This window comes from Epargyreus clarus, unplaced genomic scaffold, assembly GCF_041222505.1.
Source record: "Epargyreus clarus isolate Ecla_fem2 unplaced genomic scaffold, WU_Ecla_fem_2.2 ptg000001l, whole genome shotgun sequence".
Lineage (NCBI taxonomy): Eukaryota > Metazoa > Arthropoda > Insecta > Lepidoptera > Hesperiidae > Epargyreus > Epargyreus clarus.
Window position 1 is genome coordinate 7,783,146 of NW_027332209.1, and position 9,338 is coordinate 7,792,483.

General features: G+C 35.7%; 1 protein-coding gene across 1 annotated transcript in view; it reads right to left on the bottom strand.

Moving 5' to 3' along the window:
* Nucleotides 1-3,819, bottom strand: part of LOC140757263 (uncharacterized) — a 75,096-nt gene extending 71,277 nt beyond the window's left edge. The window contains exon 1 of the mRNA XM_073093257.1: nucleotides 3,552-3,819. The gene's annotated coding sequence lies outside the window, so the exon portion shown is untranslated. The remainder of the gene's footprint in view (nucleotides 1-3,551) is intronic.
* Between the last annotated feature and the right edge of the window lie 5,519 nt (nucleotides 3,820-9,338).

Below are 9,338 nucleotides of genomic sequence, written 5' to 3' on the forward strand. Positions count from 1 at the left end.
ATTGTTACGTAAATTGTATTACTTAACTGTTTGCCATACCGATTACATTAGTATGCGGATCGAATACTTTCTTTGGAGAAATTTCAAATCTTGTTATGTAAAACTTGTGGAATCAAATAAAGATAAATTAAGATTTCTGTTTTAGAGTTGTTTTTGTTTCATAACCAATATAACTTAGGGTTATTTGTTTTGTAATTGGTATAAGTATAATTATCACTTTTTTAACAGTGAAAGAAAATGTCGCGAAAATATTGCATGCCTAAGAGTTCAATAAAAAAAGTTCTTAAAGGTTAAAGTCTACCAATTTGCATTTGGCCTGTGTGGTGGACTAGGTGGGCAGTTTAAAATTAAGAGCCTTGAACAGGAGACTCGTACCCAGCAGTGGGATAAAATTGTGTTTATTATTAGTATACGCTACTTGCTAACTCAGATAAAATGTAAACTGTTATCTTTTAGAAACAAGTTCTATCTATTCTTAGACAATTTTCTCGTTAGTTGTACAAACATATGAATATAGAAACCACAACTAGGCCGATCGGCGTAAGTGGCCCGCGAGAAATCTCTACAAACAGATTTATGTCCATGCAAATACTTGGGGTATGTGGGTGAAAACAAGTATAAATTAATCTTACACGACAACGTATAAGCATTTCTCATTACGTAGATATCAATCTTGATCACTCAGAATTTGAAGAATTTTGTGTCGTGATGGAATTAAATGGATGGTATCTTGTATTTTCACTGAACGATGAAATATGAAGATCAGTGGAGTTAATTGGTTATAAATTTATGACACACATATTTTTGTATACATTTTTAGTTATAATCTTGGAGCTGAAGCAATTTTACGAGGAAAAGTAATCCACGCCGATATGTCCAATGTCCATATGGACACAGTTACTTCAATTTAGAGTTTATTCAGGCTCTGTATATTTAGAATTACTATTTACATAAAAAATTGAGTAAAAAATAATAAATAAAACTATAAACTAAAAAAAGAGAACTTTCATATGAGCAAAAACGAATATACGGACTATATAATCTTCTGATACTTCCCATACATAAACACAATTAATGATCATACTGAAGAAATTATTAGTGGATATACTTGTTCTTTCAGGAAACGACGAATCAATTGAGTCAGCTTGAAGACTAGCGTAAAATTGCCATAAAAATAACTTGAAAAAGTAAGTGTCTATTTCATAGACCTCTTATTTACTCTTTATCTCCCGTTAATTGGGACTTTATTACTCACAAATTCTACGTAAAATGCTTAACAATTTATTTGAGAAATTGGAAAGTGAAGAGCCATCTGAATATAGCTATTGGCTAATATTTCTATTTCTATTTCTATTTCCGGGCAAGCTGACAAGTAGATCTGAAAACAAAAAGCGCTATCCGATTGCCGGCTGAACGAGAGTTATAAAGCAAAAAACAAAACGGTTTATAGAGAAAAATGTGTTCGAACTTTATAAAGGAAATAGTTATTTTTATTTTATGAAGGCAATGACATTTTAATTTTGTTATTCCAATAGTTTTCTATTTCCGCGTTGTTGAACTGAAAATACACGTAGCTTGGTACAATTCTATAATATACTGTAATAAATAGTTTAAATAGAATTGAATAAAATATAAGAATCTTGATAAAATAGTATAATTAAAACCATAGGTTCCGTTTAATTTGCTTAATTCTATATTTACTACTTTCACACTTTAAAATTATTAACCGATTAGTTGCCGTTTGGTTTAATTACTTTTACTGAAATGTGTGAAAGTTTAATACGACACTTGTGTTGATCTAAAACAAATTATGCCTTTGAACTTTGTTTAACGTAGTTGAATAATAAACATACCAGTACTAATAAGTTTAATAACCCTATGCATGTAGATCAGAGAAGACCAGATGTTGAAATGCAGCTTTCCGTGATTGGTTTCGAAGAAAATACTCATTATGTTAATTTGGCACCTGTTGTATCGGCGGAGAAGCAACTTCTAGAATACACAGTATTTTTTTGAGAATTATTGAAGTAAGCCCCTTATTTAAGGCAAAAACCTGTTGAAAACCAAACTATACATAGTAGATACCAAATGACTTAGAAGTCTCAGGTAAAGCAACGATCTGTTGTAAAAAAGTATCTAAAGAATTTTATATTTAAGTATTTTACAACTTAGTGTAAAAAATATTCACATTGATTCGCGATCAACGTGCATATTTCGGGCCGACATGAAGAATTGAAGATGAATACAGAACGCCTAATCCAAACAAAAATAAAAGCGCCAATTAGAGCCTGGCCGGGGATCGAACCTTTTTTTTTTTTTTTTTTTTGTTCACGAGGGGGAAACCTTCAAAAGGTACCCGGCGCCGTGGGAGCGACGCAGGGTTATGTGGGATTTTTACCGCACTAAAACCCCCCCGGTGGCCGTCCTCAGCGCTGCGTAGAGGGCTCCGGGATCTCCAAAGGAACGCAACCGGAGTCCTCTTAGCGCGTTGCCCCGTCGGGCTCTGCCCAGGTGAGCTTGACGCTCGCCACACCATCTGGTGTGTACGACGGTATGCGACCACACATACCGCCGCCCTTCCCGGGGTCGCTTACCGAGCGGTTCGAGCTCCCACACTTACCGCCCGCAACCCCGGAAGCCCCCTTTTAGTCGCCTCTTACGACAGGCAGGGGATACCGTAGCCCTATTCTGGTCCCGAAACTACAGATCGAACCTACAAACTTTTGCTTGGCCTATTAGTATGGTGACCGTTGTTATAAGTCGGGCGTAAAATAATTTAAGTAAATAAATAAGATCCTAAGTTTTCCCGGGATTGATTGTAATGTATACGAACTTCACGATTGAGTAGTTACAATATTTAACATGAGCTTGGTTTAAAATAACAAGTATAGAAAGCAATTAGTACGGTAATTATTAAACAAAACAAAATAAAAAATATAAAGAAACTTTTTCTAAATATAACTTGCGACGTAACTTTTTATTTATGTGTAGGAAATAATTGATAAAAGATATATAAATGTGGTTTATTGTACATCATCAAGCAATTGTTATCGAATAGATTGCAGCAACCCTCTCTTAGCCAAAAGCATCAGAGCAGATCGTATTGGTCTCTAAATTACCTAATAAAATAAATTGAAAGATCGAATCGAAATAGATTTTTGGATTTTTGCATAATATTTTTCATAATATGAATCGTCTATTTTTACAAAGTATTATTACACGGAATATCGTTTGTTATAAAACGGTAAGTAAGTAAAGTTACTGAATAGGAAAAGTTTTAATACAATAGTATAATAAAATTATAGAAACGTTATATGATGTCATAATTAATAACTTCCAAGAATATGATTAAATCGAATAATTTTAAAATTGTATATCTAAAAATAAATGATTATTTCCTGCACCACGGCGAGGAAGTTAAATATAATATAACCTTAGTAACTCACATGCTCTTAGTAACTTTTATTACCATTAATTAGCATTATTAAAAAGTTCTATGGATATTAAATTGGCCTTACACAGCCGTAATCCTTAGGTATGTTAATACGTACGTTAATAAACAATCCAACTGGTTTCCAATCGGGTACGCGGTATCCAATTCAAAAGTTTGTGCACAACCGAAACTTTGAACAGCACTGATTCAATTTAAACAAAATTAACAGCACTATTTTATTTTTTCAAGATTTGTTTGTTTGAAAATGTTTTGTTTTATTTTTAACCACTTGACGCGCACACTCAACGTCCGAACGATGGTAAGTCGACTTTCGAACTGAGTCGGCGAGCACATCGTCTGCCTTACCAGGAATGCCGCGCTGCAACCTCGGCAACTCTATAATTTTTCTTTACATGGAAGAAACTGGATTCGGAATTACAGGTACATAGTGGAAAGAGACTTGCTGGTCATGCTTAGGAAATACTTTTATACTTGAAGAAATACGGTATTAATTTGTTTCCTGTTTGAATGTGACTTGTAATGACTAAACTGGTTAGAATTCTGAGCTGAAAGAAGGACAGCAATCTGCATGATCATTTAATGTTTAAAAAATGATGGGTCTGATTTTAAGTTGATCAGATGAAATTCTTGGTTTTCTCTGTAAAATACACGGGGTGATAGAGTCGGTGAGAGCAAAATATTTTTTGAAAGTAGCAATTAAAACAGATCCTATTGTAAATAATTAAAAACGTTCGCATATGGAATCGTATGTATTATATAATCAAAAGTATTTTTTTTATTGTCAATTTATTATTATGTCAGTAATTAAATTTACGTAATTTGAATGAATATCATTAAATTAATTGTATTATAAGGATCTATTAATTAGTCATAGTCTAAAATACGTCTTGAACGTTTTATATAATTTTACCGGTATTTGAACTCAAGACAAGAAATCCTGTTTGTTTCCTGCTTGCCCGGGCGAGTACGAAACGCCCGTATAAGCGAGGCGGCGCGACGGGATCGACCACATGTGTAAGTATGTGGTAATGCGGATACCTACTGCTTATACGGAACGATCCGTACACGCCGCTTAGTGGCTTATGACCACTTTACGCAGTTCTCAACTACTTGCTTAGTTTCGGGTAATTTTAGACTTATATTGTTGAGTCGAAAATTAAGAAAGTTTTTGTTTATCAACGTAAGATAAAACCGTTACATATAGAATTAACTACCTATAGATGTTCATACATACCTATGACATTTTTCCATATTAGTTTATTTCCAAATTCACCTTCAAGCTATTTCAAAATTAATTGTGTATCATATATAAATACCATATAATCGAAATACCACTCAAAATTTATTCTAATATATGTTAAGTCCGATCCAGTAAAGATTTGAACAGTTGTGTTGAAACTAAGTAACACAAAGTATTCAAAACTCCGTAATTTTTTGACTATTATAGTCACATTTTAATTTGTGTTAAAAATTAAAGGTTGTATGAATATTTTTTTTTTTTTTTTTTTTTTTATAATATAAGAGTAGCAGACGAGCATGCAGTCCACCTGATGGTAAGTGGCTACTGCCGCCCATGGACATCTGTAATCAACCCCAGATAGGATTAGATATTCCTACCTGAGGTCGGCCACAGATGCGCCGCTACCCCTGAGGACTAAGCTGGAACGCCTCGGAAAAGTCTGTCTCCCTTACCACACCCTTCAAACCGGAACACAGCAGCGCTTAACACTGCTGTTATTAGGTAGAAATAGGTGTGGCGGTGGTGCCGCCGGAGTCGAACCACAAAGGGTTCTACCACCTTTAAAACCTTTAATATATATATAAACTCCAACTAGACAAGAGATTATATTCCTGTGTAATGAAATTACTAAGGATGAGCCCTACCGCTTAGTCCGGATAACCCCGGTGATACGGAAACTTCGCCACAGACTGCTTAATGTGGTTAAATGCAGCCCTAAGCATGATCACAGATACTCCTCCCGTTTCAGAGGTCGAGAACTCAGGTTAATTGTGAATTCATTAATGTAATTCATTTGTCCCATTTATTTAATGTTCATAGAAGAAGTTAAGAAGAATTAGAATTATAAAGAAAACTCTAATTAGAAAGAGTTAATAATTTAAAACGTAAACAGATATGTCTAAATAAGAAAAATAATTGAATTCAAGTAGATAATTACAGCTAAAATACTTTCGTTCCAGTCACTTTTCAGTTTTCAGAAGAATAATTTAATAACTTATTTAACAGCTATTGTTAACTCTATAAGTAAATCTACTGTCACTATCTATACCAAAAAGTATACCTAAAATGGCAAAAAGAAATTGTGGTTACTTAATATTAGAAAGTAAAAGTTCAAAGATCGGAGACAATTATGGCCATTTGTAAACGAGCCGAAGAAATTTCTATCGTAAATATTATATTATACTCGTAATTCTTATTTTCATTCGGTTGATTATTGGAAAACTATTTTATGGGTAAACTTTCCATGGGTGAGCTGGTAAATGTTGTAAACAAAACTACGATAGTTTGTTATGAATTTCTAGTTATTTTTTTATTTTTTGTAAATTTATTAATTTTGTAAGTATAGGTACTTAATGGTGTACCTATAGGCTTATTAAGTAAGGGAGGGGGTCAAAAAAAAGGTCGTCTAGACTTACTTGCGAAAACAGGTCAGTTTGTTTGACCCATGGTAAGGGGCGCTCGATCCTTAATCATCCCTTCCTTCTTATATACGGCTATGCTGGGACATCTTAAATATAGTTGGGGACCCTGGGCACGCACTAATTTGGGGCCCCATTGAAAAGTTAAAATTTAGAAATTTCGACCGTAATCCCTACGTGTAAGCGGATATTACCTTTCAGGACTCTCTATTTTTTTTTCTCTCGAGGTCGAAAGCCCTGGACGCGGGCCCCTTGTGCCCAAGGTAAAGTCGGAATAGCGGCCATGCCTATACCACAAGTATATAAATCGGTACTCACAAAGTATGAATTTTAAATCTGCTTTCCCAACTTAGCAGCTGTTAATGCGAAATGCAGCGATACCAGTTTCAGATGTCAACGACCGCTATCACTCGATCAGTCCCGTAACACTCGCTCACACTTTGCATAAATTGAGATTTACTCGATTATACAGTGAAACTTGGTTAAGTGGGACCTGGATAAGTGAGAAACCTCCATAACTGGAACTCATGCTGAGGTACCAACACTTTGGCACTGAATTACCTCTGTTAGTGGGACGAGGTAAACCTCGATATCTGGGATTTGTTCTTTCGATTTATCATCATAGTTACCTCTATAACTGAGACAGCGAGTAAATTTTATATGCATAAACCTCTGTAACTGAGATAACATTGTTTGTTTACTCATTCTTATTCTACCCACAAATTCCACACGTAATTCCAAGTACGTAAGTACAAATTTTGAGCTTTAATTACCTTCAGTTTTAGTTTCGCTTTACTATCATACAGATGTTTATTTGAAAAATGTCAAAACGAAAGCTACAATCGTTATCATTACGTGAAATCTGAATATCTATTAATGGAACCCTCTGTAAATGAGACAGATATTTATTTATACCTGTATATCTGAGACACTGGGTAAGTGGAATACCTCTATAAGTGAAACCACATTGCAGGTCCCTTGATGTCTCACTTAACCAGGTTTCACTGTATTAGTGATTCAGTGACAAATTAGTATTGATTGCGGAATTATTACACAAGCTTTGCATAAATTCTGGTTCATTAAACAGAATACAATTAGTTGGCATTTCGTAAGTATTTGACATTTTGAACTATTTCAAGGATTCTATAGCGTGAGAAGAATTAAGAATTTATCAAAAACAAGTAGTGACCGCGGCTTCGCTCGCGTTTTAAAAAAAGTTACTTGACATACATATAACTGAAAGTTTGTACCTTTATTGGAATGACCGTGGCGCTTTCTGTCGAAAATTGATCGTACCAACTCAAAAACAGTTCATGTTATTTTCTTGGTAACAATTTTACTTTTAGATTTGAATAACCTAAGCGGTATCTATAGCTGATGGTAAGTCACTGTCGCCCGTCACTTATTTATTGCCAGATATCTACAACGAACTCCAAATAGTATAAAGGTCTTGAAGTACCTAAAGCCGCTCACAGATGTATCATCGATCCTGAGGAATAAGATGTCGCCTCACATGTAAGTCAGCCGACATCCACATTCTACCAAACCGTATAGTTCAGGATCCCTTGTATAGTTTTCATCATTTATTACTAACAAGCTCATTTTTCGTGAGTAGCTTCGTTTCGACAAGACGCCCAACATTTTTCCTTACAGCAATGTTGGTAAATGGTATAGCTTGATAGGGGCAGCAAGGAAAAATATGTTGACCGGACGAATTCTAAAAATTTATTACTAACCAAATTTTTCTTTGTTAATTATCAAGATAATTATATAAATAACGTGAAAAAATATTTGTCCTACAAAATATAAGTCCTACAAAATATAGTAATAAATGATGAAACCTATACCAGGGATCCCGTACTAGTAGAACTGATTCTCGCTAGAATGTGGCGGTTGTACGTCTACTGTCGAACTATACTGGGTCTATCACCTTTCTTCTATATGTACGCTGTCTACACTTATGGACCCACACTAGGATTCCTTATGGGTAATATGGATACACAAGGTTGAATACATAAACACTCAGACCCAGAACAGAAATCTAAATTTGTCATTTAGATTAATGCCTGTCCGGATATCGAACCTGGAATCCATCTTTAGCAGACTAAGGGGGGCGGAGGGGCGGAAGGGTCAGTCCGCCCCGTGCCCTGGGAGCCCCCCAAACATAGTTGCTAGCCCTTCCGAACCTAAAAGCAGTAGGTATTTAACATTTCCGCCCCGGGTCTCCGACGACCTTAATCCGCCACTGGAACCCACTATGTCATACTGGTATGGTGACCACTTCCTCATGCGCGTCTCCTGCCTTGCCGGGGATCAAACCCGTAACTCCATTCCGTAGTATTAAGGCATAAGTTACAGATGTCAATAACCGCACCAACTCACTATTCTTCAAAGCTATTGCTGTTCGCGTGTAAGATAATACAAAGATAATATAATGAGCGTTTATTTTCGTAATTACCACCCCTGGAAGCGGCCGAGCGTTTTTGTAATGCTTTTACGGTATTCGATTAGTTCTGTTACTTAGATAATTACAGGTTTACGAGATACCGTTTTATGTTCGTTATTTCTAATCAATGTTGGGTATAATGAGAATAATAGGTTTTATTATGTAATATAATAACCGTGTACTGTTAGATATTTTGTAGATTATAGGTAATCTGCATACATTAAAAATCCCACATAACCCGGCGTCGCTTCCACGTCGTCGGGTACCTTTTGAAGGTTTCCCCCCTCGAGAAGAAAAAAAAAAGGTAATCTGCATACATAGTAATGCGATAAAAAATAGATAATACACATTTAAAGGTGGTAGAATACAGTGTGGTTCGACTTCGGCGGCATCACTGCTACATCGATTTGTGCCTAATAGAGGCAGTGTTAAGCGCTGCTGTGTTCTGGTTTGAAGGGTGTGGTAAGGGAGACATATTTTTCGTGGCATTCCAGCTTAGTCCTCAGGGGTAGCGGTGCATCTTTTATCGACCTTGGGTAGGATTCTAATCTTGTCTGGGACTGATTACAGATCAATGGGCGGCAGTAGCCACTGACCATCAGGTGCACAGCATGCTCCAGATGCATGCATGTCGCTGCTCTAATATTATGAAAAATGTGGAATCTACCAATTTACTTTTAGCTCGCGTGGTTGACAATGGCGAAATCGTTCCTATTCTGAGACGAGACCCGTGCCTAGCTGTGGGCCAGTGGGTTGATGACATTTATTTTTAACATATTT